This window comes from Moschus berezovskii, chromosome 9 (genome assembly GCF_049115385.1).
Source record: "Moschus berezovskii isolate FMDL1 chromosome 9, NW_MosBer_1.0, whole genome shotgun sequence".
Taxonomy (NCBI): domain Eukaryota; kingdom Metazoa; phylum Chordata; class Mammalia; order Artiodactyla; family Moschidae; genus Moschus; species Moschus berezovskii.
The window spans coordinates 83,496,316-83,522,734 of NC_142468.1; the positions used below are offsets into that span (position 1 = coordinate 83,496,316).

The following is a 26,419-nucleotide window of genomic DNA, read 5'->3' on the forward strand; positions in this document are numbered from 1 at the left end:
AAGTGCACGTAGTTACCGGGATCAAGTGGGCACGGTCCCTGGAGTGTTGTGGGAGGCGAGGCTTGCATTAGCCTTTATAACAGCTTGGCTAGAGGTATTCCGCGTTCAGCAGGCGCCTCTGTACCCTCAAGACTGGCGTGCCCAACCATTCTGCTTCCGGCTCAATCTGACAGCAGTTTACTGTCTCCAGATTGGCAAAACCAGAAAAACATCGCTGAGGAGTTGCTATGGGCGAGTTTCGAGTTTCTAGGGCTGCAAGACCACCTGGTTGAGTGGTGGCTATCCGGCCCCCGCCCCTAACCTTGGCGGCCCGCTGGGTCGGGGCACTGGGGGGCGTGCCTGCTCTGTTAAAATAACTGACGCGCGTGTGCCAGAACCTGAAGTTAAACACGTAGTGCAAACCTAGAAGAGACACTTCCTCTAAACTCTTGTGTGTTGTGTCAACCAAAACATTTACCCAGGGCCCCAGGGGGTAGGTGAGGGGCAGAGGACCCGCCCTCTAGGATTGTATAATCTGCTGGTCAGCATCACAAGTTCTACTTGACTGCCCTTCTGACCTTGAATGAGCTATTTTAACTTGGCTCAGTTTTCCAAGAAGCAAAACAGAAGAACAGTAATTCTCCAGCAGGGGAAAGAGCATTGCTATTGGGAAGCCTGCTACCTGAGTTCCAGCCCCACCTGTACCAGCTGCGAAACTTGGGGCAAGACACATAACCTGTCTGGATCTCAGCTGCCACAAAAGGCTCAAAAAGATCCTTTAATTCTGAGAGTTTCTGTAAAAGTAATTTGCCACGCTTTGATAGCTTTCCCATGCTCACTGGTTCTTTGGAGTCTAGATTGTACTAGGTTCCACGGAGCATACATGGACCAAAGACATACTGGATCAGAATCAGAACTGTGGGTGAACTGTATTTTAATTCTATTCTGTTTATAGAGCTGCACAAATCTTTCAGGCTTAAGATCTGTGGAAATAAGCTTGGCTGGCTTAGTTAATACTTAGAATGCCCTGGGAAGGACCTCAAATAGAAAGTCTTGTTTTAAGTCAGAGTGTGGTTGCATAAGGAAAAGGCAATGGCAACCCACTCCAGTACTCTTGTCTGGAAAATCCCGTGGGCGGAGGAGCCTGGTAGGCTGCAGTCCATGGGGTCGCAAAGAATCAAACATGACAGAACGACTTCCCTTTCACTTTTCACTTTCATGCATTGGAGAAGGAAATGGCAGCCCACTCCAGTGTTCTTGCCTGGAGAATCCCAGGGACGGGGGAGCCTGGTAGGCTTCCGTCTATGGGGTCACACAGAGTCGGACACGACCGAATCGACTTAGCAGCAGCAGCAGCATGGTTGCATGAAAGGTTGTTTCTGTGCATTTGAAAGACCTTTGCCATAACCACCCCGTTAACCTAAGTGAGTAGAAAAGACCCAAACTGATCCTTCAATAGAAGAAGGCTGGGTCTACTGCATAGTTCATGGAGCCACCTTGGGTTATAGCTGATAAACAATTTATTTACCTAGGAATGACTCTGTTAATATTAACTCCTCAGAAAAGCAGTTTATCACTTCAGTATGAAATAATGAATTTGTCTTTAAAGGATTCACTAAATATCAGAATGCCTAATATTGCTAGAGTTTATTGGGGTAAGCACTGGTTTAAAAAGCACTGTCTGTTCATTTAATTTCAGTAAGGAAAATAAGCAGAATGATTTATTATGTTTTCTTACAAGATAATTTTTTAAAGGAGATTAAAGTAAATACAACATGAATTAAGGAAACTTTGTTTCTTCAGGTTCCAGAGATGAATAACATCATCATTACCATAATGGTGCCTATCTATTAAGCATTTACTATCCACCACGTCTTGTTCTAAGCTCATTGTGTACATAGTCTCATGGAATCCTATCAATAACTTCTGAAGCAAGTGCTATAATTTCTTTCAGCCTACTGGTGGGGGAACTGAAGCTTCTTGCATGAGATCACCCAGCTGGTAGGCAGTCAAGCTGCACCAGCTCTTTGGGTTCATTTGCAATAATCCAAGGGATGTGTAAGATGGAGGAGGTGGGGAGGGAAGAAAGTACCTACTGAGTGTTGACTACTTTATACCCCTCAGGGCACGGGCATTAGTAAGCATTTTGTGAGTTGTGTTTTTATTTTTCTAGGCATCTTTTCTTGCTTTTAATATGATTTGGGCATCTTTTAATATGAGCAGAGGCTGACCTCTTTCTTTTTATCTACAGTACATATTAAAAGATGCCCAAATCATTCAACCAATTCCCTGTGAGTCGGCACTTGGATTGTTTCTAAACGTGATGTCTGGGCTAGCATTGTGGGTCTTCATATTTATATATTTCTGCACACCTGTTCAGATATCTCTGGTAGATTAATTCCTAGGGGTGAAATTGTTATATGAAAGAGCATGGTTACTATTTAGTATGTATTTTTTAATAGATACTGCCTACTTGTGTTCACAAAAAGAAATGTAATTTCTGATTTGGCATCCAGTTCTTCCTTTAACACATTTTTGGGCTTTTGATGAATCAGTGTATCTGAGTGGGTCTCAGGTATATCATTTGTAAAGTAGGGTTAGTAGGACTTGTTGGTTTTAAGGTCTTTTCTGCAAATATGTACAGTTAGAGGATGAACAAATAAAACTGTCCATATTTGACTTTTTTTAACCTCATGCGACGAGTTGACTCACTGGAAAAGACTTTGATGCTGGGAAGGATTGGGGGCGGGAGGAGAAGGGGACAACAGAGAATGAGATGGCTGGATGGCATCACCGACTCGATGGACATGAGTTTGAGTGAACTCCAGGAGTTGGTGATGGACAGGAAGGCCTGGCGTGCTGTGATTCATGGGGTCGCAAAGAGCTGGACACGACTGAGCAACTGAACTGAACTGAACCATAACTTTAATGTGGATTTACCTAACAGCACATGAACTCCTGAAATACCCATTTTTGGTACCCCAGGTTTCTGAGGATTTCAGTGTGAGATACAGCTTTGCCTTATCTTACGTGCAAGTCTGTGTCCTGCTTTTTGTAAAGGCATCAGTCCTGCTGGATTAAGACCTACCCTAATGACCTCATTTAATGTTAATCACTTTTTTAAATGACCTCTCTCCACATACTGTTATATTCAGAGGTACTTGAGGCTCAGACTTCGGCCTGTGAATTTGGCAGGACACAGTTCATTCCATAACACATTCTCTGTCAGATGGCACGTACTGAGGTGTCGTCACCTGTTTTTACTTGAGGAGGACAATATGTTTCTGAAGCTACATCACGGAATCCTCTCTCTTTTTCCATCACATCCTCCTCCATTGCCTACAAAAATGTGTGTGTGTTTTTAAATTCCCTGGGTGTTCTTTAAAGGGGTCCAGTATTAATACTTGTGTCAGGTAATCTTTTATTAACGGCATTGAATCTCATGTGAGACAAGGTGACTATAGGTAGGAGGTGGTAAGTGTGTGATTAAGAGCTTGCATCCTGAAGCAGGCTGCCTGGGTTTCTAATCCCAGCACCATCATTCACCAGCAGAGTTTTATCATCTGTAAAATGGGAAGAGTAATACTTAACCTTACAGGGTTACTGTGCCGATTAAATGAGAAAATGTAGGTAAAGTACTTGGCCTACACTAAGGGGGCTCAAAAATAGGACTCTGATTACTTTGCTGCTTCAGAAGTTCATGGAGCCTTTTGGGCTAAGTGTGGTCTGCCCCAGCCTGTACCCCTGGTGTACAGACAACCCAGAGGCTCTGCTCTTGGGATTCCCAGGGCTTCCATGTGCGTGCTGTGGTCTCAGAGTCGTTGAATGACCATTGTAAAAGTCCAACAGCTCACACACGTTAAAGTCATAGGCTCACAATTCTAACAGTTGAAAAGCAACACCAGAGACCGCTCCCTCAAATCACCCATTAAGATGATGGCCCCATTTCAGTTGAGGCACTCAGCTTGGCAATCGAAGTGTTAAATGTGAAAGCAGCATTTCGGTTTTTCTGAGATGTACCCTTGCCCATTTTAATGCCCCCGGAACCAGGGTGTGTTTTGCAGTCAATGGTACCTGCAAGTTAGAAACATTTTCCCATTGATCTGCCTGGGAAGATAACCTCAGACTTCCATTCTCACTGCAACTTTCCCTTGGAAACATAAGGAGTTAAGACAAGTGTGGATTGCTCTATACCTGGGGTGAATTATCTGTCTCAATTATTGTGAAACTCTAGATTCCTGGGCCCACCCTGGGACTAGGAGAGCTTGGAGTGGTCATGTGGCCTTGGGCCTGCCGGACTAGAGCAATACGGAGGCCAACAGGAAACCAAGGCAGTGGCTTCTCTGGAGCTGAACCATACACATCATCTCTAGCAACTGTGTGCATCCCCCCAAAGTAGAGGAAAGCCGAGGCCAGATCTGCGTTGGGAGTAGTTGCTGGCCTGCCTATGAGACCACAGATACTGTATGTACTGTATTTTCTGTCCTGTGTCCTACTGTGAAGCTAAGGAAGGGCACAACTAGGAACTCAACGGTGTTATGAATTGACTACCATCTGGATCTGTGACCACTCCTGCTGGTGGGACAGCACCTTATCAACTGCTGACAGCCAGGCAGTGGTTGTGATATAGTTGTCATTGCCTGTGAATGCATTTACTAAGTATTACCTTCTGATATTTTCAACTTTTCAGTGGAGATAGGTGCATTGCTGATGATACATATCTTGAGTTTAATTATTGATTTGGGTGATTTCAAAAAGGTTACACTGTGATTTGGCATTAAAACAAATAATTGTTTACATGGTTATATGGAGAGTCGAGGGAATAGAGCAGGGTGCATAAATTTTATATTGATAAAGCAAAATATTTGTCATTGGAGAAATGATATGATTTCAGTTTTCTTTGATTTTTTGCAAAGTAGGAGCCAAATGCTTTTAATATGGAAAAGATACCCACAAGTACATTGAGCTAGATTTATGTTTTATTATTGAGATATACGCAAGAGGATTACCTATTATGTCAAGTAACTAAACCAAAGGCAGGAGAAACTGCCGAACCCCTCAGTATAGTTGAAAAAATTTAAGGCTGTGAGAGGCTACTGGAACCAATTCTTGTATCTTATAAGACTATTATTATGCCATTATGGGAGAAGGCAATGGTGACCCACTCCAGTACTCTTGCCTGGAGAATCCCATGGATGGAGGAGCCTGGTGGGCTACAGTCCATGGGGTGTCAAAGAGTCGGCCATGACTGAGCAACTTCACTTTCTCTTTTCACTTTCATGCACTGGAGAAGGAAATGGCGACCCACTCCAGTGTTCTTGCCTGGAGAATCCCAGGGACGGAGGAACCTGGTGGGCTTCCATCTATGGGGTCGCACAGAGTTGGACACAACTGATGTGACTTAGCAGCAGCAGCATGCCATTATGTCATGACTAAATGGGCAGCATTTTTTTTTCTTAATGGTACATAAGGTGATGGTGTTTTGTACAATCAGTGGTATCTTAGCTTTGATTGTTGTTCAGTCGCTCAGTTGTGTCCTACTCTTTGTGACCCATGGACTGCAGCATGCCAGGCCTCCCTGTCCATTACCCTCTCCCAGAGCTTGCTCAAACTCATGTCTGTTGAGTCAGTGATGCCATTCAATCATCTCGTCCTCTATGTCCCCTTCTGGAATATGGTAAAAGTGGTAAAGAGAGGTCTGGAACCTAGATCTCCTGCCTCACAAGCTTTAATTTCCCCCGAATCCACATTCCTTGACCAAGATGTTATCTGTAGCCTCCAGATTGGTGACAGAGTCACTTGCATGACCCTGAGAGTGAGGAGCCTAGGCTGCAAAATTTTAAGAAGGCCTTCAAATACAGGGCCAGCATTTGAGAGTGAGTACCTTCTTAAAATGGCAATCTAGTTATCTTGCCCTAGTCCCAGCCCTGGTTTTGGGCTTTGAAAAAGATTTCAAAGTTTTCCCTAGATGATTAGGAAAATTAAACGACAGGATAAGTGGATGAAAAAACAATCATCTAAAACACATGACCAGCCAGTGTCCTCCATTGCAAATATGAGCGCTCCCGAGTGAGAGCTGTGGAGAGCGTCACCAAGCACGGTTGGCACGTTGCTAAGAAAATGACCCCCAAAACACACTAACACTGTGTGAGTTATTTACCCTTGTACGTGTGTTAGGCGGCCATAGGAAAACAAATGATTTTTGTAAGTTTCTAGGCTCTTTTACTAGTTCCATTTAGCATTTTTAAAGCGAAAATTCAAGGTCATCTTCCTTGCAATGGAATGGAACGTGAAGAGGTAAATTCAGCGCCTCATCAAATCTCCTCTGTTTTGAAAAACTGCATAAATGATCTTCTCAGTAACCCAGGAGTGCCTTAGAAGTTTGGGGAGTTCTGGATCCTGTCCTATCTGGTGGAGGGGTGATATGAGGAAGACTAATATAAATAATATCAACGTAGACTTTACTATGAGCCTCTTTGGCAAACAACTCATTGAGTGGCATTTCTGCCTGAAGAGCATCCTTTAGCAGTACATATTTTTATGTCTCAAAGAGGAAAAACAGTTTTATCTCAGAATGGCATTTTCCAAGGGACAGTGCCCACTGAGGTATTTTCACCATCTCTCTCTTGTTGAGCAGGCTTCTCCGTTTAAGGAAGGGCATTTCAGGTGTTTCCATGTGGCAGGCGCCAGAAGTTCTTAGCATGCGGTCACTCGTGTTGTAGGAATCCATTCTGTCGGAAAGGCCATAGCACCCCCATGAAAGTAAAAGTCACTCAGTCGTGTCCGACTCTTTGTGACCTCATGGACTATACAGTCCATGGAGTTTTCCAGGCCACAATACTGGAGTGGGTAGTCATTTCCTTCTCCAGGAGATCTTCCCAACCCAGGGATGGAACCCGGTTTCCCACATTGCAAGCGGATTCTTTACCAGCTGAGCCACCAGGGAAGCCCAGTGGATCTCTACAATAGCAGAAAAGATCCCATGGCTGCAGGGATTGCACAAGAGAGAAAAACAAGCAGGAACGTGGGAGAGCAGAATGGAAGGAGAAGAGCGGAAGGCTGCCTGGAGGAAGAGAAAAAGCACCGTGTCCCAACCCTCTTGCATCACAGCACAAGGAGGACAATGGTGATGTGTCTGGGATGCTGGAGGTGGTGGACAAGGCTCTGTCTGCCGCAGGCCCTGCACAGGTGGCCTGAGGGCTGAGAGATCCAGTATCTTGTCATACTGTGCCAGTTCAGGCAGTCCATTGCTGAGAAAACCCTGATGGAAAGTGTAGCTGTCAGCAGGAGGGAGGCAGGGAGCCCAGGGCCAGTGGCTTATCCTCCCCGCCTACCTCAAACACTGAACACCCTCTTCTCTTGACCCACATGTAACTGGTCTTCTTATTTCTGCCCGAAACCCTACCTCAATAGGCTCATCTGCAGAACTTCTCTCTTTTTCTGTCCGAGCAAGATCTGGAGACCAGGGAGAGCTACGGGCAGCAGAGGAGGATGTAGCTGAGGGTGGTTGCGTCTCCCCTCTAACTTCTCTTCCATTAAAGGAGCAGGTTTCCAGTGCCCATGCAACAAGTTATTACTGAGCATCACGCACTGTTTCTCTCCTCTTGGCGCTCACCTTCTGGTGTGGGGAGCGGGGAAAGAATGAGAGAGAGAGAGAGAGGAAGCAAGCAAGTCAGAGGGCAGTCAGCATGCCTGGGGGAGAGAGCACTAGGGAAGGGATGAACCCGGAGAGGACTCCCTGAGGTGGGGTAGGGAATGTTGCTTTATTCACTTGGGGTGTCAGAGAAGGCCTCCCTGGAGAGGTAACATGTGAGCCGAGTCCCAAAGGGAATGGGAAGCGAGCTGTGCGGACGTTTGGGAAGTGCATTCCCAGCAGCGAGGAATAGTGGGCGCAGAAACCTTGAAGGAGTATTGCCGTGTCCAAAGTGCAGCACGGAGGCCAGTGCAGTGGGTAGAAGCCGAGGTCAGTCAAAGAGGTCACTGGGGGCCTTGGCCTCTGCTGTGAAGACTCTGAGCCAGATGGGAGTGATGGAGCCTGATCTAAGCTGGGGCGATCACGCCGGCTGCTGTGCTGAGAGTAGCCCTAGGGGAGCCAGGGTGAAGCCTTGGTCCAAATAATGGCCCACCTGGATGCCCTTCCTCATAACCTGCGTCTGAGTACCTCTAAGAGAGTTTGCAAGGGGAAAGGTGGCTCATGGTTTGCTAACTGAACGATCCTGCTCTACGTAAATAAACCTGGTCAGTGGACAGATGAGAACTGATGGAATCGCTGGTTGCAGAAATGGATCTGACAAATGGGGTGAAGGAGAGAGAGGAGCCTACCACCCGTGAATTTGGTGCCATTGCCGAGGGAGGCACACCAAGAGCCAGGAGAAAGCCAGTCTTGGCTAATCCGTGACCTGACACACACCGGTTGTGAAGAGGTGCTCCTGCAAGCTTCCTTTCGCTTGGTCACAGCAATGTTGGTCTGGTTTCAATGACTGTGTTCACAGGTCTGAAAATCCCACCATCGCAATGGGTCTAACATATGCAGCAGCTGTCTGATCTACTGATCTACCAAGGCCTTCTACAGAATTAAAACAACTGCTGGTCTCTCAAGATGTATTCCAGAAGAGCTTCCATCAGCTGAAGTAAAAATAGACTCAAAAGTAACATCATTAGTAAGGAATGGCGTGCTTATTTTTCAGTCATACCATAGATTGAGTGGTTAAAACAGCAGATAATTAGTTTCTCATAATTCAAAGCTAGGAGCCCAAGACCAAGATGCCATCAGGGTAAGTTTCGAGAAGGCTCCTCTCCTTGGCTTGTAAGTAGCTGTCTTCTCGCTGTGTCCTCACAGGGCCTTTTCCCTGGCACTCATGGAGAGTGCTATAGTGTCTCATCTTTCCTTAAGGTCACCAGTCCTATCGGACTAGGGCCCCACCCATTATTTCCCTAAAGGCCCTATTTGCAAATATAGTCATATCAAGCATTAAGACTTCAACCTTTGAATTTTGGGGGTCACTTCAGTCTGTAACATCAGGCAAATGTTGCAAGTTTTTTTTTTGCTTTTTTTAATGTACCTTTAAAGTAAACAGTATGCTGGTTTGGACAAAAATGCAGTCACAGAATATGCCCATGGAACCTTACTGCAGTCTAGATAGAGTACTGTTCTGTCGTCTCCTCCCTTGTGCTTTTGCCCAGTCAATTCTCAACCCCCCCATAGACCTCAAGTAGCCACTAGTCTTCTTCTTATTCCAGTAGACTAAATGTACCTTTTCTAGAATTTCCTATCAGTCACATCATAAATGTAGCCTTTTGTGTCTGTGTTCCTTCACCCAGGGTAATGATTTTGAGATTCATTCATATTGCTGTGTGTATCAGTCACATTTTATCATTGAGTCGTATTCTGTTTTATGGATGTACTGCAGTTTACTTACTCACCTGGTAATAAACACTAGGGTTATTTTTAGTTTGGAGCTGTTATTTTAAACTCTGCTCTAGACCAGCCTTTGGGCATATATTTTCATTGCTGTTGGGTGAGTACCTAGAAGTGAGATCTCATGGTTGTAGGGTAAGTATATGTTTAATATAAAACATCCAAACTGTTTACATTCCCATCAGCAATGTGTGAGAGTGCCAGCTATTCCACATCCTTGTTGTCACTTGGTATTTTCAGTCTCTTGTATTTTTAGCCATTTTAGCAAATGTATCGTGATATCTCATTGTGACTTTATTTGCACCTTTGCTAATGACTAGTAATGATGCTGAGCTTTTTGTTTTTCATGTGCCTACTGGCTATTTTAACATCTTGTATTGTGAAGTGTCTGTTCAAAGTTTTTACCCAATTTTTATTTGTCTTGATTATTGATTATAAGAATCCTTTGTATATTCTGCATACAAGTCTTTGAACATGTATTTCTTCCAGTCTGTGGCTTGCCTTTTTATTTTCTTAGGATTATCTTTAAAAGAGCACACTTTTATGGTTTTGTTGAATTCCAGTTTATCAAGTGTTTTTTCTTTCATGGTTTGTGCATTTTACATTCTTTCTGGGTAGTGTTTGCTCACCTCTAGTTCGTAAAGATCTTCTCCTGTGTCTGTTTCTAGCTTCTTTAGTTCCATGGTCTATTTCTAGTCAATATTTGTGTATAAGGGATGGGGGTTGCTAGTTTGTATTTTGTTTCTGCATATGGCTATCCAGTCATTCTACCACCCTTTGTTGAAAAGGTTATATTTGCTCCGTTGAATTTTCTTGGCACTTTCATTGCAAATTAATTGACTTTCTTAACTGAGTCTCCATGTGGACACTATCCTTATGCCAGTACCACTCTGTCTTGATTACTATAGCTTTATATTAAATTTGAAAATCAAATATTATTTATCTTCCAACTTTGTTTTTTCTTTTTTAAAATACATTTGGCTATTCTAAGCCTTTTGCATTTCTACACAAATTTTAAAGTCACTTTGCCAGTTTCTACCAAGAAAACCTGCTGGGGTTTTGACTGAAACTGCATTGAATCTATTGATCAGTTGAGGGAGATTGACATCTCAGCAGAATAATCTTCTGATCCAAGAATATTATATGTAGCTATTTATTAAGGACTTCTGAATCTCTCTCAGCTGAGTCTTATAGCTTTCAATCCAGGGATCTAGAGAGAGACTTTTAGGCTTTTAGTATCATTGTAAATAGTGTTTTAAATTTCAATTTCCAGTTGTTCATTTTTGGCATATTGAATATAATTGAGTTTCGCTTGTTGAGCTGTATCCTGTGATTTTGTTAAATTCACTTGTTCTAGTAGCTTTTTCTGTAGAGTGTTCAGGACTTTATCTGTGCAATTATGTTGTCTGTGAATAAAGTTCTACTTGTTCCTTCCCACTCTGAGTAGCTCTTCTTTTTCTCTATTATACCGGCTAGGGTCCCCGCTGTAGATCTGATAATAGTGCACACCTGTGCCTTGTTCCTGGTCTTGGGGGAAAGTACTCAGTCTTTCACTTTTAAGTAGGATGATTGCTGTTGGTTTTTCCTAGATATTTTAAAAATCAGATTGAAAAAGTTCCTTCCTACAACTGATTTATTGAGAGTTCTTATCATGAATAGATAGCAAATTGTCAAATGCTTTTCCTACATCTATTGTGATGATGATTTTTCTCCCTTCATTCTGTTAATGAATTATATTGCTTTTTTTATTATGGTGACTGCACATAACAGAAGATTCACTTTTTAACCATTTTAAAGTAAACAGTTCAGTGCTGTTAAGTATGAGCATAATGTTGTACAACCAGCACTACTGTCTAGTTCCAAACATTTTTATCCCAAAGGAAAGCCCATGCCCATTGGGTATCACTCCCCATTCGCACCTTCCTCCAGCCCCTGCTCAGCACTAATCTGCTGTCTCTGCATTTGCCTATTCTGGGAATTTCGCATAAATAGGACCATGGTGTGTGGCCTTTGTTTGGCTTCTTTTCCTTGGCATAGTGTCTTCAGGGTTCATCTATGTTGTAGTATATGTCCATACTTAATTGTTTTAAGTGACTGTATGGTATTCATGGGTTTCCCAGGTGGCTTAATGGCAAAGAACCTGCCTGCCAAATGTAGGAGACATTGAGACGCTGGTTTGATCCCTGAGTCAGGGAAGATCCCCTAGAGTAGGAAACGGCAGCCCACCCCAGTTTTCCTGCCTGGGAAATCCCACGGACAGATGATTCTGGTGGGCTACAGTCCACAGGGTCACAAAGAGTCAGACATGACTGAGCACGCACTCACTAATATTGTTGTACAGTATAGATATACCACATTTTGTTTATCCTTTCATCTGTTGATGAAGATTGCTTCCACCTTTTGGCTCTTGTGAGTGGTGCTGCTGTCAACAAACATGTAAGTTTTTGAACATCTGTTGTCAATTCTTTGGGTATAAGGGTTTCAGGTTTTGCACATCATTACTAAACTTGTTATTTTTCTTTTTAAAAAATTTTTAGGTATCTTAGTGGGTATGAAGTGACACCTCATTGCGGTTGTGATTTGCATTTCCCTATTAGCCTTGTTCAAGCAGGTTTTAGAAAAGGCAGAGGCACCCAGAGATCAAATTGCCAACATCCGCTGGATCATGGAGAAAGCAAGAGAGTTCCAGAAAAACATCTATTTCTGCTTCATTGACTATGCCAAAGCTTTTGACTGTGTGGATCACAATAAACTGTGGAAAATTCTGAAAGAGATGGGAATACCAGACCACCTGACCTGCCTCTTGAGAAACCTGTATGCAGGTCAGGAAGCAACAGTCAGAACTGGACATGGAACAACAGACTGGTTCCAAATAGGAAAAGGAGTACGTCAAGGTTGTATATTGTCACCCTGCTTATTTAACTTATATGCAGAGTACATCATGAGGAACGCTGGGCTGGAAGAAGCACAAGCTGGAATCAAGATTGCTGGGAGAAATATCAGTAACCTCAGATATGCAGATGACACCACCCTTATGGCAGAAAGTGAAGAGGAACTCAAAAGCCTCTTGAGGAAAGTGAAAGAGGAGAGTGAAAAGGTTGGCTTGAAGCTCAACATTCAGAAAACAAAGATCAGGGCATCTGGTCCCATCACTTCATGGGAAATAGATGGGGAAACAGTGGAAGCAGTGTCAGACTTTGTTTTTTTGGGCTCCAAAATCACTGCAGATGCTGATTGCAGCCATGAAATTAAAAGACACTTGCTCCTTGGAAGGAAAGTTATGACCAACCTAGATAGCATATTAAAAAACAGAGACATTACTTTGCCAACAAAGGTCCGTCTAGTCAAGGCTATGGTTTTTCCCATGGTCATGTATGGATGTGAGAGTTGGACTGTGAAGAAAGCTGATCGCCGAAGAATTGATGCTTTTGAACTGTGGTGTTGGAGAAGACTCTTGAGAGTCCCTTGGACTGCAAGGAGATCCAACCAGTCCATTCTAAAGGAGATCAATCCTGAGTGTTCATTGGAAGGACTGACGCTAAAGCCGAAACTGCAATACTTTGGCCACCTCATGCGATGAGTTGACTCACTGGAAAAGACTCTGATGCTGGGAGGGATTGGGGGCGGGAGGAGATGGGGACGACAGAGAATGAGATGGCTGGATGGCATCACCGACTCTGTGGACATGAGTTTGAGTGAACTCTGGGAGCTGGTGATGGACAGGGAGGCCTGGCGTGCTGTGATTGATGGGGTCGCAAAGAGTCGGACATGACTGAGCGACTGAACTGAACTGAACTGTACTGATTAGCCTTGTTGGCCACTTGTATGTCTTCTTTGGAGAAATTTTTATTCAAGTTCTTTGCCCCTTTTTCCATTAGGTTTTTTTGTCTTTTTGTAGTTGACTCATAGCGGAGAAGGCAATGGCACCCCACTCCAGTACTCTTGCCTGGAAAATCCCATGGACAGAGGAGCCTGGTAGGCTGCAGTCCATGAGGTCGCTAAGAGTCGGACACGACTGAGTGACTTCACTTTCACTTTTCACTTTCATGCATTGGAGAAGGAAATGGCAACACGCTCCAGTGTTCTTGCCTGGAGAATCCCAGGGACAGGGGAGCCTGGTAGGAGGCCGTCTATGGGGTCACATAGAGTCGGACACGACTGAAGTGACTTAGCAGCAGCAAGGCTTGTATTTTTTTAATATATATATATATATTCTGGATCATTAACCCTTATCAGGTATTTGATTCTCAAATATTTTCTCCCATTCTGTGAAGTGTCTTTTTACTTCCTTGATAGTGTCTTTTGGTGTACAAGTTTTTAATTTTAATGAAGTCCAATTTATGGATTTTTCTTTTGTTGCTTGTACTTTTTGGTGTCAAGTTTAAAAAACCTTTGCCAAATTCAAGATCATGGAAATTTGCCCCTATGTTTTCTTCTAAGAGTCTTATAATTTTAACTTTTAAATTTCTCTATGACACATTTTTAGTTTTTAATATATGATGTGAGGGAAGAGTCCAGCTTCATTCTTTCACACACTGATTGACTTTTGAATGTGAAACTAACCTTACATTCCTAGGATAAATACAACTTGATCATGGTGTACTATTTTTTTAAATATATTACTGGAATTGATTTGCTAAATTTTGTTAGGATTTTTGCATTTATATTCAGGGAGATGTTATCTGAAATTTTCTTTTCTTAGAATATCTATTCTTTTGTAGCTGTTTGCTTTGTTATCTGGATAATTTTGGCCTTATGATATGAATTGTGAAGCGTTTCTTCTTGTTCAGTTTTATGAAAATGTTTGTGTAGTGTTGGTATTATTTCTTCCTGGTGAGTTTTATAGTCTTCACTATATTTCTGAGATTGGAGTTTTCTTTGTAAGCAAATTTTAAACACAAATTCAGTTTCTTTAGGGAAATTTACATTTAAAAACACTTTTTCTTGAGTGAGTTTTAGTACTTTGAGTAATTATCTAAATTGTTAATTTATTCAAATAAGCTTGTTTGCATTATTTCTTCTTAACATTTTAATGCCTGTAGGGTGACTGATGTCAATAACTGGTGTCTTTTTTTTTATTGACTAGTCTTGCTAGAGGTTTATTAATTTTATTGATCTTTCAAACAACCAGCTTTTGTATACATTGAGTTTGTCTATTGCTTACTTGTCTCCTATATATAAATTTCTGATTTTATATTGTGTCCTTTTTACTTCTTAGTTTAGATCTAATTTTCTCACTTTTATTTTCCCTAGACTTTTAAGTGGAATCTTAGCTCCCTAGAGTTAAACATTCTTCTAATAAAAGCTTTTAAAGCCATAAATTTCCCTCTAAGTACCACTTTAACTGTATATACAAGGTTCTATTTCTTTTCATTTTTATTCAGTTGAAATATTTTCTAATTTCCCTAGTTCTTATTTGACTTATGGGCTACTTAGTATATTGTTTAATGTCCAAATATATTTAGATTTTTCAGATAATTTTCTTATTGAGTTCTACTTTAAATCCACTGTGATCAGAGAATATTCTGTGTATGAGTTCAATCTTTTAAATATATTGAGACTTGTTTATGGATTAGCCTATAGTATATCTTAGTGACTGTTACACTTGTACCTGAAAAAATGTTTATTCTGCTCTTATTGGATAGTAGGATCAGTATAAATTATGCTAAGTTGATAAATGGTATTTTTCAAGTGTTTTATATACTTACTGATTGTTTTTCTATTTGTTGTATCAATTGCTGCAAGAGGAAATTTCCAGGTATAATTGTGGACTTGTCTACTCCTCTTTTCAGCTTTATCAGTCTTTGTTTAATGTATACTGAAGTTCTCTAATTGCTTCCATATTTAGGATTGTTGTGTCTCCTGGATAAATTGACCTATCATAATGAAATGCCCTTTGTTATGCCCAAGTATATCTTGTTCTGAAATCTACTTTATCTGATAATCATTATAGCCAGCTTTGTTTTTAGTCTTTGCATGGTATATCTTATTCTATCCTTATCCTATCTTACTCTATCCTATTACTTTTAACTAATCCATCTTTATTCTTTGCAGCCAAAGATGGAGAAGCTCTATACAGTCGGCAAAAACAAGACCAGGAGCTGACTGTGGCTCAGATCATGAACTCCTTATTGCCAAATTCAGACTTAAATTGAAGAATGTAGGGAAAACCCTAGACCATTCAGATAAGACCTAAATCAAATACCTTATGATTATACAGTGGAAGTGAGAAATAGATTTAAGGGACTAGATCTGATAGATAGAGTGCCTGATGAACTCTGGACGGAGGTTCTTGACATTGTACAGGAGACAGGGACCAAGACCATCCCCATGGAAAAGAAATGCAAAAAAGCAAATGGCTGTCTGAGGAGGCCTTACAAATAGCTGTGAAAAGAAGAGAGGCGAAAAGCAAAGGAGAAAAGGAAAGATGTAAGCATCTGAATGCAGAGTTCCAAAGAATAGCAAGGAGAGATAAGAAAGCCTTCCTCAGTGATCAGTGGAAAGAAATAGAGGAAAACAACAGAATAGGAAAAACAAGAGATCTCTTCAAGAAAATTAGAGATTCCAAGGGAATATTTAATGCAAAGATGGGCTCGATAAAGGACAGAAATGGTATGGACCTAACAGAAGCAGAAGATATTAAGAAGAGGTGGCAAGAATACATGGAAGAACGGTACAGAAAAGATCTTCACGACCCAGATAATCACGATGATGTGATCACTTACCTAGACCCAGACATCCTGGAATGTGAAGTCCAGTGGGCCTTAGAAAGCATCACTACAAACAAAGCTAGTGGAGGTGATGGAATTCCAGTTGAGCTATTTCAAATCCTGAAAGATGATGCTGTGAAAGTGCTGCACTCATTATTCCAGCAAATTTGGAAAACTCAGCAGTGGCTACAGGACTGGAAAAGGACAGTTTTCCATTCCAATCCCAAAGAACGGCAATGCCAAAGAATGCTCAAACTACTGCACAGTTGCACTCATCTCACATGCTAGTAAAGTCATGCCCCAAATTCTTCAAGCCAGACTTCAGCAATATGTGAACCGTGAACTTCCAGATGTTCAAGCTGGTTTCAGAAAAGGCAGAGGAACCAGGGATCAAATTGCCAACATCTGCTGGATCATCAAAAAAGCAAGAGAGTTCCAGAAAAACATCTATTTCTACTTAATTGACTATGCCAAAACCTTTGACTGTGTGGATCACAATAAACTGTGGAAAATTCTGAAAGAGATGGGAATACCAGACCACCTGACCTGCCTCTTGAGAAACCTGTATGCAGGTCAGGAAGCAACAGTTAGAACTGGACATGGAACAACAGACTGGTTCCAAATAGGAAAAGGAGTACGTCAAGGCTGTATATTGTCACCCTGCTTATTTAACTTCTTTGCAGAGTACATCATGAGAAACGCTGGACTGGAAGAAGCACAAGCTGGAATCAAGATTGCCAGGAGAAATATCAATAACCTCAGATATGCAGATGACACTACCCTTATGGCAGAAAGTGAAGAGGAACTCAAAAGCCTCTTGATGAAAGTGAAAGAGAAGAGTGGAAAAAGTTGGCTTAAAGCTCAACATTCAGAAAACTAAGATCATGGCATCTGGTCCTATCACTTCATGGGAAATAGATGGGGAAACAGTGAAAACAGTGTCAGACTTTATTTTGGGGGGCTCCAAAATCACTGCAGATGGTGACTGCAGCCATGAAATTAAATGACGCTTACTCCTTGGAAGGAAAGTTATGACCAACCTAGATAGCATATTAAAAAGCAGAGACATTACTTTGCCAACCAAGGTCCGTCTAGTCAAGGCTATGGTTTTTCCAGTGGTCACGTATGGATGTGAGAGTTGGACGGTGAAGAAAGCTGAGCACTGAAGAATTGATGCTTTTGAACTGTGGTGTTGGAGAAGACTCTTGAGAGTCCCATGGACTACAAGGAGATCCAACCAGTCCATCCTAAAGGAGATCAGTCCTGGGTGTTCATTGGAAGGACTGATGTTGAAGCTGAAACTCCAATACTGTGGTCAGCTCATGCAAAGAGTTGACTCACTGGAAGAGACTTTGATGCTGACAAGGACTGGGGGCAGGAGGAAAAGGGGACGACAGAGGATGAGATGGCTGGATGGCATCACCGACTCGATGGACATGAGTTTGAGTGAACTCCGGGAGTTGGTGATGGACAGGGAGGCTTGGCTTGCTGTGATTCATGGGGTCGCAAAGAGTTGGACACGACTGAGCGACTGAACTGAACTGAACTGAATCCATCTTTATATTTAAAGTAGATTTTTTAAAGTAATATATAATTGGTTTAATTATTGTGCTTGGATAATTTACATTTAAAGTAATTAGTAATCACAGTAATTTAATTAAAACATTTATATGATAAGGCACTCACCTAGTATTTGTTTTCTCTTTTTTCATCTGTTTTTTATTTGATTTTACCCTCTTTGCATTCTTTCATGTTAATTGAGTAATTTTAATGATTTTATTTCATATTAGTTACTTCTTTGTTTCTTTCCTTAGTGATTGCTCTTAGATTTACAGTGTATATTTTTCAAGTTATCATATTGTACTTTTAATATTATTTCACTCTTTAGTGTTTAGAGTAAGAATCCCACAATATGCTTCCATCTACTCCCTCCCATCCTTTGTGCTATTTTTGGCATTTTCCTTTATATGTTTTATAAACACAATACATTGCTATTATTTTTGTTATAAAGTTAATTATCTTTTAAAAGCAATAAAAATAAGAAAAAGGTATTTTATATTTACCCTCATGTTTACAGATATTCCTCAGAGATATTGTAGTTTTGGTTCCAACATTGCAATAAAATGAATATTGCAGCAACGTGTCACATGAATATTTTTATCTCCCAGTGCCTATAAAAGTTGCTTTTACATTATACTATTGTCTAGTGAGTGTGCAGTAGCACTAAATCTACAAATAGCATACATACTTTAAATGAGAGGTATTTTGTTACTAAAAAAGGCTAACCATCAGATGAGCCTTCAGTGACTGGCAATAGTAACATCAAAGATCACTGATCACAGATCAGCATGACAAATATAATGATAATGAAAACATTTGAAATATTGAAAAAATTATTAAAATGTGACCCAGAAACCAATTAACAAGTGCTGTTGGAAAATTGGCACTGATAGACTTGCTTGTTACAGGGTAACCGCCCTCTCTGCAACGTACAATAACACAAAGTACAATAGAACAAGGGATTCCTGTATTTTAATGCTTTTCATTTATTTGTGTATGTTCTAATTCCTAACTGGTCTCATTTCCTCTGCTTAAAGAACTTTTAACAATTTTCTTGTAATGCATAATTGCTGGTGATGAATTCTGTCAATTTTTGTTTGTCTGAAAAAGTCTTTATTTACCTTCATTTTTTGAATGAAATTTTTCCTACATGTAGGTTGACAGTTTCTTCTTTCAGCACTTTAAAATATTCCTCTATTTTCTTCTGGATATTTTTAGTTTCTAATGAGAAGTCCATCATTCTTATTTTTTCCCCTCTGTGTTTACTATGCCCTTTCCTCCGGCTTTTTAAAAGATTTTCTTTTTTATCAATATTTCCAGAAATTCTATTGTATCTTGGTATGGTTTTCTTTTGGTTTGTCCTGCTTGAAGTTTGTTGAAGTTCTCAGATTTGTTGAGTCACTGAGGCTCTGTTAGTTTTCTTTTAGCTTTTTCTCTATCTTTGCTTTACTTTGAAAAATTTTAATTAACACGTCTTCTACTTCATGGTCTTTTCTTCTTCGGTGTCTGATGTGTTCTTAGTCCTACCCAGTGACTGTTTCATTTCAGAACTTATATTTTTCATTTTCAGCATATGATTCCTTTTTAAAAATCTCTTCTTTTAAAAAAAAATCTTCTCATAATGTTTATATTTTCGTTTCGATACTTGGACAATAGTTATAGTGGCTCTTTTAATGTTCTCATATGCTAATTATAATATTTATCTTATTTCTGTTTCCATTTGCTGATCTTTCTTGTGATTACTGGTTATATTTCCTACTTATCATACCTAGTCTTTGCAATTCTATGTTAGGCTTTTTAAATATTACATTGTTGAGTGTTTAGATTTTTGTTTTCTTTAAAAAACGTTGGATTTTGTTTTGGCAGACAAGTAAATTTTGGTTCAATTTGACCCTTTAAAGGATTGCTTTTAAATGTAGGTCTGGTGTAGTATTTTCTAACTATTCTTTAACCTAATTAAAGCACGACCCACTGGGTTTTCTACTAAATTTTTGAGTGATCAACAAGGACTTTCTACTCTGCCTTGTGAAAACTTGGATGGCTCCCAATTCTTTGTGAGTCCTGAGTTGTTCAGCTTACAGCTTTCCAGTCACTCTCTTCCTGGTCTGTAGAATTTCACCCTACTCATGCATGTCTTAGTACTTAATAAACTTCCAAGTATCCCTCAGTCCTCTCTGTATATATAGTTTCCTCTTTCTGAAACTCTGTCTCATAAATTCCAGCCACAAAAGCCTCTCCAGACTCTGATTTCTGTTACCTCAAGTCAGTGACACCACAGGACTACTTCTCTGCTCCAAGGTATGGAATGTCTCCAGGGTAAAAGCTAGAAAGATGTACCTCATCTGTTTCCTTTCTCTCAGGAATGGCAGTCCTGAGATACCTGTTGTCCAATATCTTAAAATACTTGTTTTGCATATTTTATCTGTTTTCTTTAGTTGTTAATGGAAAGAGGATAACTTTGGATTCTGTTTCTTCATCAGAACTGTTAATAAATCCCTGCTACAAATATTTATTCATGATCCTACACAAAAGATTGCCATCTTGAATGTGATTCTGTTTGAAGATGTGCTCTGAGATGTTTTGTGTTCTTTTTTCTTCTTTCTTCCATAATTTAAAATAATGGACATTGCAAAGAAATTTGGAAGAATGCATTGCATTTTTTTAAAATTATGAAATTGTCTGTCCCACAATGGCTTCTACGCCTATTCTCCAAATAGAGCTCATACAACTTATTGACACAGTATTCAGGCTCTGAAATGGCTCTCAGACCTTTCCCAGGGAATACTTTTAAGCCCCTGATTGCTAGATTTCTACTAATGGCCATTCGTGGCTTGCTCCCTACATTTCCTGAGAAGAGAAATTACTTGAAGATATGGCATCTCTATCTCATTATTATATATGTTTTATACTTGTTCATATCATACAGGAGACTACATGAAAAGTACAATTAATGTGGAAATTTATGCCATCTGAATTGTAATAATTTAACTCAGATGACCATTATATCTACTACTGTGGGCAAGAATCCCTTAGAAGAAATGGAGTAGCCATCATAGTCAACAAAAGAGTGCAAAATGCAGAACTTGGGTACAATCTCAAAAATGACAGAAGGATCTCTGTTCATTTCCAAGGCAAACCATTCAATATCACAGTAATCCAAGTCTATGCCACGACCGGAAATGCTGAAGAAGCTGAAGTTGAATGGTTCTGTGAAGACCTACAAGGCCTTTTAGAACTAACATCCAAAAAAGATGTCCTTTTCATTATAGGGGACTGGAATGCAAAAGTAGGAAGTCAAGAAACACCTGGAGTAAAAGGCAAATTTGGCCTTGGAGTACAGAATGAAGCAGGAAAAAGGCTAATAGAGTTTTGCCAAGAGAACACACTGGTCATAGCAAACACCCACTTCCAACAACACAGGAGAAGACTCTACACATGGACATCACCAGATGGTCAATACCGAAATCAGATTGATTATATTCTTTGCAACCAAAGATGAGGAAGCGCTATACAGTCAGCAAAAACAAGACTGGGAGCTGACTGTGGCTCAGAACATGAACTCTTTATTGCCAAATTCAGACTTAAATTGAAGAAATTAGGGAAAACCACTAGATCATTCAGGTATGACCTAAATCAAATACCTTACAATTATACAGTAGAAGTGACAAATAGATTCAAGGGTTTAGATCTGATAGACAAGGTACCTGAAGAACTATGGATGGAGGTTCGTGACATTGTACAGGAGGCAGTGATCAAGACCACCCCCAAGAAAAAGAAATGCAAAGAGGCAAAATGGTTGTCTGAAGAGGCCTTACAAATAGCTGAGAAGAGAAGAGAAGCTAAAGGCAAAGGAAAAAATGAAAGATATACCCATTTGAATGCAGAGTTCCAAAGAATAGCAAGGAGAGATAAGAAAGCCTTTTTCAGCAATCATTACAAAGAAATAGAGGAAAACAATAGAATGGGAAAGACTAGAGATCTCTTCAAGGAAATTAGAGATACTAAGGAATATTTCATGCAAAAATGGGCTCAATAAAGGACAGAAATGGCATGGATCTAACAGAAGCAGAAGATATTAAGAAGAGGTGGAAAGAATACACAGAAGAACTTACAAAAATGATCTTTATGACCCAGATAACCACGATGGTGTGATCACTCACCTAGAGCCAGACATCCTGCTATGCGAAGTCCAGTGGGCCTTAGGAAGTATCATATGAACAAAACTAGTGGAGATGATGGAATTCCAGTTGTACTTTTTCAAATCCTAAATGATGATTATGTGAAAGTGCTGCACTCAATATGCCAGCAAAATTGGAAAACTCAGCAGTGGCCACAGGACTGGGAAAGGTCAGTTTTCATTCCAATCTCAAAGAAAGGCAATGCCAAAGAATGCTCAAACTACTGCACAATTGTACTCATCTCACACACTAGCAAAGTAATACTCAAAGTTCTCCAAGCCAGGCTTCAACAGTACACAAACTGTGAAATTCCAGATGTTCAAGCTGGATTTAGAAAAGGCAGAGGAACCAGAGATCAAATTGCCAACATCTGTTGGATCATTGAAAAAGCAAGAAAGTTGCAGAATAACATCTACTTTTGCTTTATTGACTATGCCAAAGCCTTTGACTGTGTGGATCACAACAAACTGGAAAATTCTTAAAGAGAATAGAATACCAGACCACCCGACCTGCCTCCTGAGAAATCTGTATGCAGGTCAAGAAGCAACAGTTAGAAGAGGACATGGAACAACAGAATGGTTCCAAATCGGGAAAGGAGTACGTCAAGGCTGTATATTGTCACCCTACTTATTTAACTTATATGCAGAGCATATCATGCGAAATGCCAGGCTGGATGAAGCACAGGCTGGAATCAAGATTGCCGGGAGAAATATCAATAACCTCAGATATACAGATGGCACCACCCTTATGGCAGAAAGTAAAGAAGAACTAAAGAGCCTCCTGATGAAAGTGAAAGAGGAAAGTGAAAAAGTTGGCTTAAAACTCAATATTCACAAAACTTCTGATCATGGCATCCAGTCCCATCACTTCATGGAAAATAGATGGGGGAACAATGGAAACAATGAGAGATTTTATTTTGGGGGGCTGCAAAATCAGTGCAGATGGTGACTGCAGCCATGAAATTAAAAGACACTTTCACCTTGGAAGAAAAGCTATGACCAACTTAGACAGCATATTAAAAAGCAGAGACATTACCAACAAAGGTCCGCCTAGTCAAAGCTATGGTTTTTCCAGTGGTCATGTATGGATGTGAGTGTTGGACTATAAAGAAAGCTGAGCATGGAAGAATTGATGCTTTTGAACTGTAGTGTTGGAGAAGACTCTTGAGAGTCCCTTGAACTTCAAGGAGATCAAACCAGTCAGTCCTAAAGGAAATCGGTCCTGAATATTCATTGGAAGGACTGATGCCGAAGCTTAACTCTGATACTTTGTCTACCTGATGGAAAGAACCGATTCATTGGAAAAGACCTTGATGCTGGGAAAGATTGAAGGCAGGAGGAGAAGGGATGACAGAGGAGGAGATGGTTGGATGGCATTACTGATGCGATGGACATGAGTTTGAATAAACTCTGGGAGTTGGTGATGGACAGGGAAGCCTGGCATGCTGCAGACCATGGGGTCGCAAAGAGTCGGACACGACTGAGCAACTGAACTGAACTGAATTGATGAATTTCTCACAAAACTTTCTGCACTTTCATGCTTTAAGTGTCTTATAAATGTATAGATTTTGTGGCTGGGCTCTATCTCTGAGGAAAGTGTTAAGAGAAGGAAAATCTTAAATCCTGGCTTGAATCCTTAATTTAACAACTGTGTTTCTCCTAATGTGTCATTTCCATTTCTACAATCTAGGGTTGGTTTTTTTCTTTTTTCTTTTAAAGTTGTTGTTTATGTTGGTGATTTCAAAACAATCCTCCACTAGGAAGGATCTGAATCTTATCTTTTAGATCTCAGAAATGCAGTACATATAGCCTAAGCCATGTGTGTGTATATATATATATATGTGGCTTCTCTGGTAGCTTAGTTGGTCAGAATATGCCTGCAGTGCATGAAACCCAGATTCAATCCCTGAGTTAGGAAGATCTGCTGAAGAAGGGAATGGCAACTCACTCCAGTATTCTTGCCTGGAGAATTCCATGGACAGAGGAGTCTGGCTGGCTATAGTCCATGCGGTAACAAAGAGTTGAACATAACTGAATGACTAACAGACACATACACATATATTTAAATGCTCTGTGGATTTTTATAGCCTTTAAAAGCTTGTGTTCCTGTTTTTTTTTCCCAGCTGTGCCACACAGCATGTGGGATCCTAGTTCCCCAATCACGGATCAAATCCATGAGCTCAGCATTAGAAATATGGAGTCTTAACCACTGGACTGCCAGAGAAGTCTCAATAACCTATAAAAGTTGGATGACTCCATACTCAAAATAAGAAAAGTTAGCCATGCTAGGTGGGAGTTCAGATTAGTGGTAAACAGAGAGAAGATGTTGAAAGCTTTTATATCCAAAAGGAGAAGAGAAGCATAGATATATCACACATAGAGAAACTGTGTACAGAGACAAAACATGTAAAGTATAACACTTACATAGTAAGTTCAGTTCAGTTCAGTTCAGTCGCTCAGTCGTGTCCGACTCTCCGTGACCCCATCAATCACAGCACTCCAGGCCTCCCTGTCCATCACCAACTCCCGGAGTTCACTCAAACTCATGTCCACAGAGTTGGTGATGCCATCCAGCCATCTCATTCTCTGTCATCCCCTTCTCCTCCCACCCCCAACCTTTCCCAGCATCAGAGTCTTTTCCAGTGAGTCAACTCATCGCATGAGGTGGCCAAAGTATTGCAGTTTCAGCTTTAGCGTCAGTCCTTCCAATGAACACTCAGGATTGATCTTCTTTAGAATGGACTGGTTGGATCTCCTTGCAGTCCAAGGGACTCTCAAGAGTCTTCTCCAACACCACAGTTCAAAAGCATCAATTCTTCGGCGATCAGCTTTCTTCACAGTCCAACTCTCACATCCATACACGACCACGGGAAAAACCATAGCCTTGACTAGACGGACCTTTGTTGGCAAAGTAATGTCTCTGCTTTTTAATATACTATCAAGGTTGGTCATAACTTTCCTTCCAAGGAGTAAGCGTCTTTTAATTTCCTGGCTGCAATCAGCATCTGCAGTGATTTTGGAGCCCAAAAAAATAAAGTCTGACACCGTTTCCACTGTTTTTCCGTCTATTTCCCATGAAGTGATGGGACCAGATCTTTGTTTTCTGAATGTTGAGCTTCAAGCCAACCTTTTCATTCTCTTCTTTCACTTTCATCAAGAGGCTTTTTAGTTCCTCTTCCCTTTCTGCCATAAGGGTAGTGTCATCTGCATATCTGAGGTTATTGATATTTCTCCCGGCAATCTTGATTCCAGCTTGTGCTTCTTCCAGCCCAGTGTTCCTCATGATGTACTCTGCATATAAGTTAAATAAGCAAGGTGACAATATACAGCCTTGACGTACTCCTTTTCCTATTTGGAACCAGTCTGTTGTTCCATGTCCAGTTCTGACTGTTGCTTCCTGACCTGCATACAGGTTTCTCAAGAGGCAGGTCAGGTGGTCTGGTATTCCCATCTCTTTCAGAATTTTCCACAGTTTATTGTGATCCACACAGTCAAAGGCTTTGGCATAGTCAAAACTACCTCCTAAATAGTAGCCATGGCTATTATTGCTTTTCAACCAGTGTTTCTGAAAGAAATTTTGCTTCATGTACTTACATTGGATTGACTTCATACTATCTTCCTCTCCTATTCCTTAGGACACTGCTTTCCAGAATTTTATTTATTGTTCTAAAAGTTAGTGAATGTTTGTCTTCCTAGGCTTGAACACTATATATTAAGGAAAGGAAAATCAAGTATTCTACTGGAAATTTATATAGCTCTGTTGGTGTGCATTTAAATGTAACATTTACTTCTATAATTCTCCCCTCTGCCACACATGCCACACCACTTTCTATGTCCCAGACAGGGTGAAGATTCTTGAGAACCTGTTCTTAGGAGTCCCTGGCTTGGAGGGCCATCGTGAAACTCATAACTTCACCATTCTTATAAATTGCCAGATGATAGCACTTTGTGACATTGTGTTGTGTAATGAAGAATTCAGGTTTATGCACAAGTTATATTATGCTTCAGAAAAACATCACAGGTAAAGGGTTTTTGGGTTTCTTTCTCTCTCTTTTTTTTTTTTTTTTTGGTCATTGATATTGTTTTGTAATATTGTTATCTTATGTATAGCATTGGTTTTCAAAGTATGCCCTGGCATCAGTAGCATCAACATCATTTGGGAACTAGTTCCAAATAAAAATTCTCAGGCCCTGTGCTCTGTTTTAGGCAGTTTTGATGTTTGACAGCTGCTGGTGCAGAGAACCCTGGAAAGGCTCCTATATCTGACTTAATTTATTATAAGCCATATCATACAAGGTATGAAGAAGTAATCAGTCATGCCCCCAGCTACTGTTGCCTGGGAGATGGTTAATGGTGCAACACGGGAAGTGCCATGCTGCTGAGCAAATGTCAAACTCTGAGAAGGAAGAGACTTTCTGCCAAAAGTCTTCTAGAATACTTCATTTCACAGCCCCAGCAGCCCAAGGGAGAGGATTAAGACATCAGAACCACAGAAGGTGCTAATGCAGGGCCCTCGGGCTGAGCTGCAGCCTTGAGGCACCTTTCGCTGGTTAAGAGGGAAAATCCCAGGGCTCA

The 26,419-nt window shown here is 40.7% G+C and overlaps 1 protein-coding gene across 13 annotated transcripts in view; it reads left to right on the top strand.

Moving 5' to 3' along the window:
• The window catches only part of PDE8B (phosphodiesterase 8B), a 352,403-nt gene that overhangs the window by 70,103 nt on the left and 255,881 nt on the right, over positions 1 to 26,419 (top strand). The gene's annotated exons all lie outside the window — the stretch shown is intronic.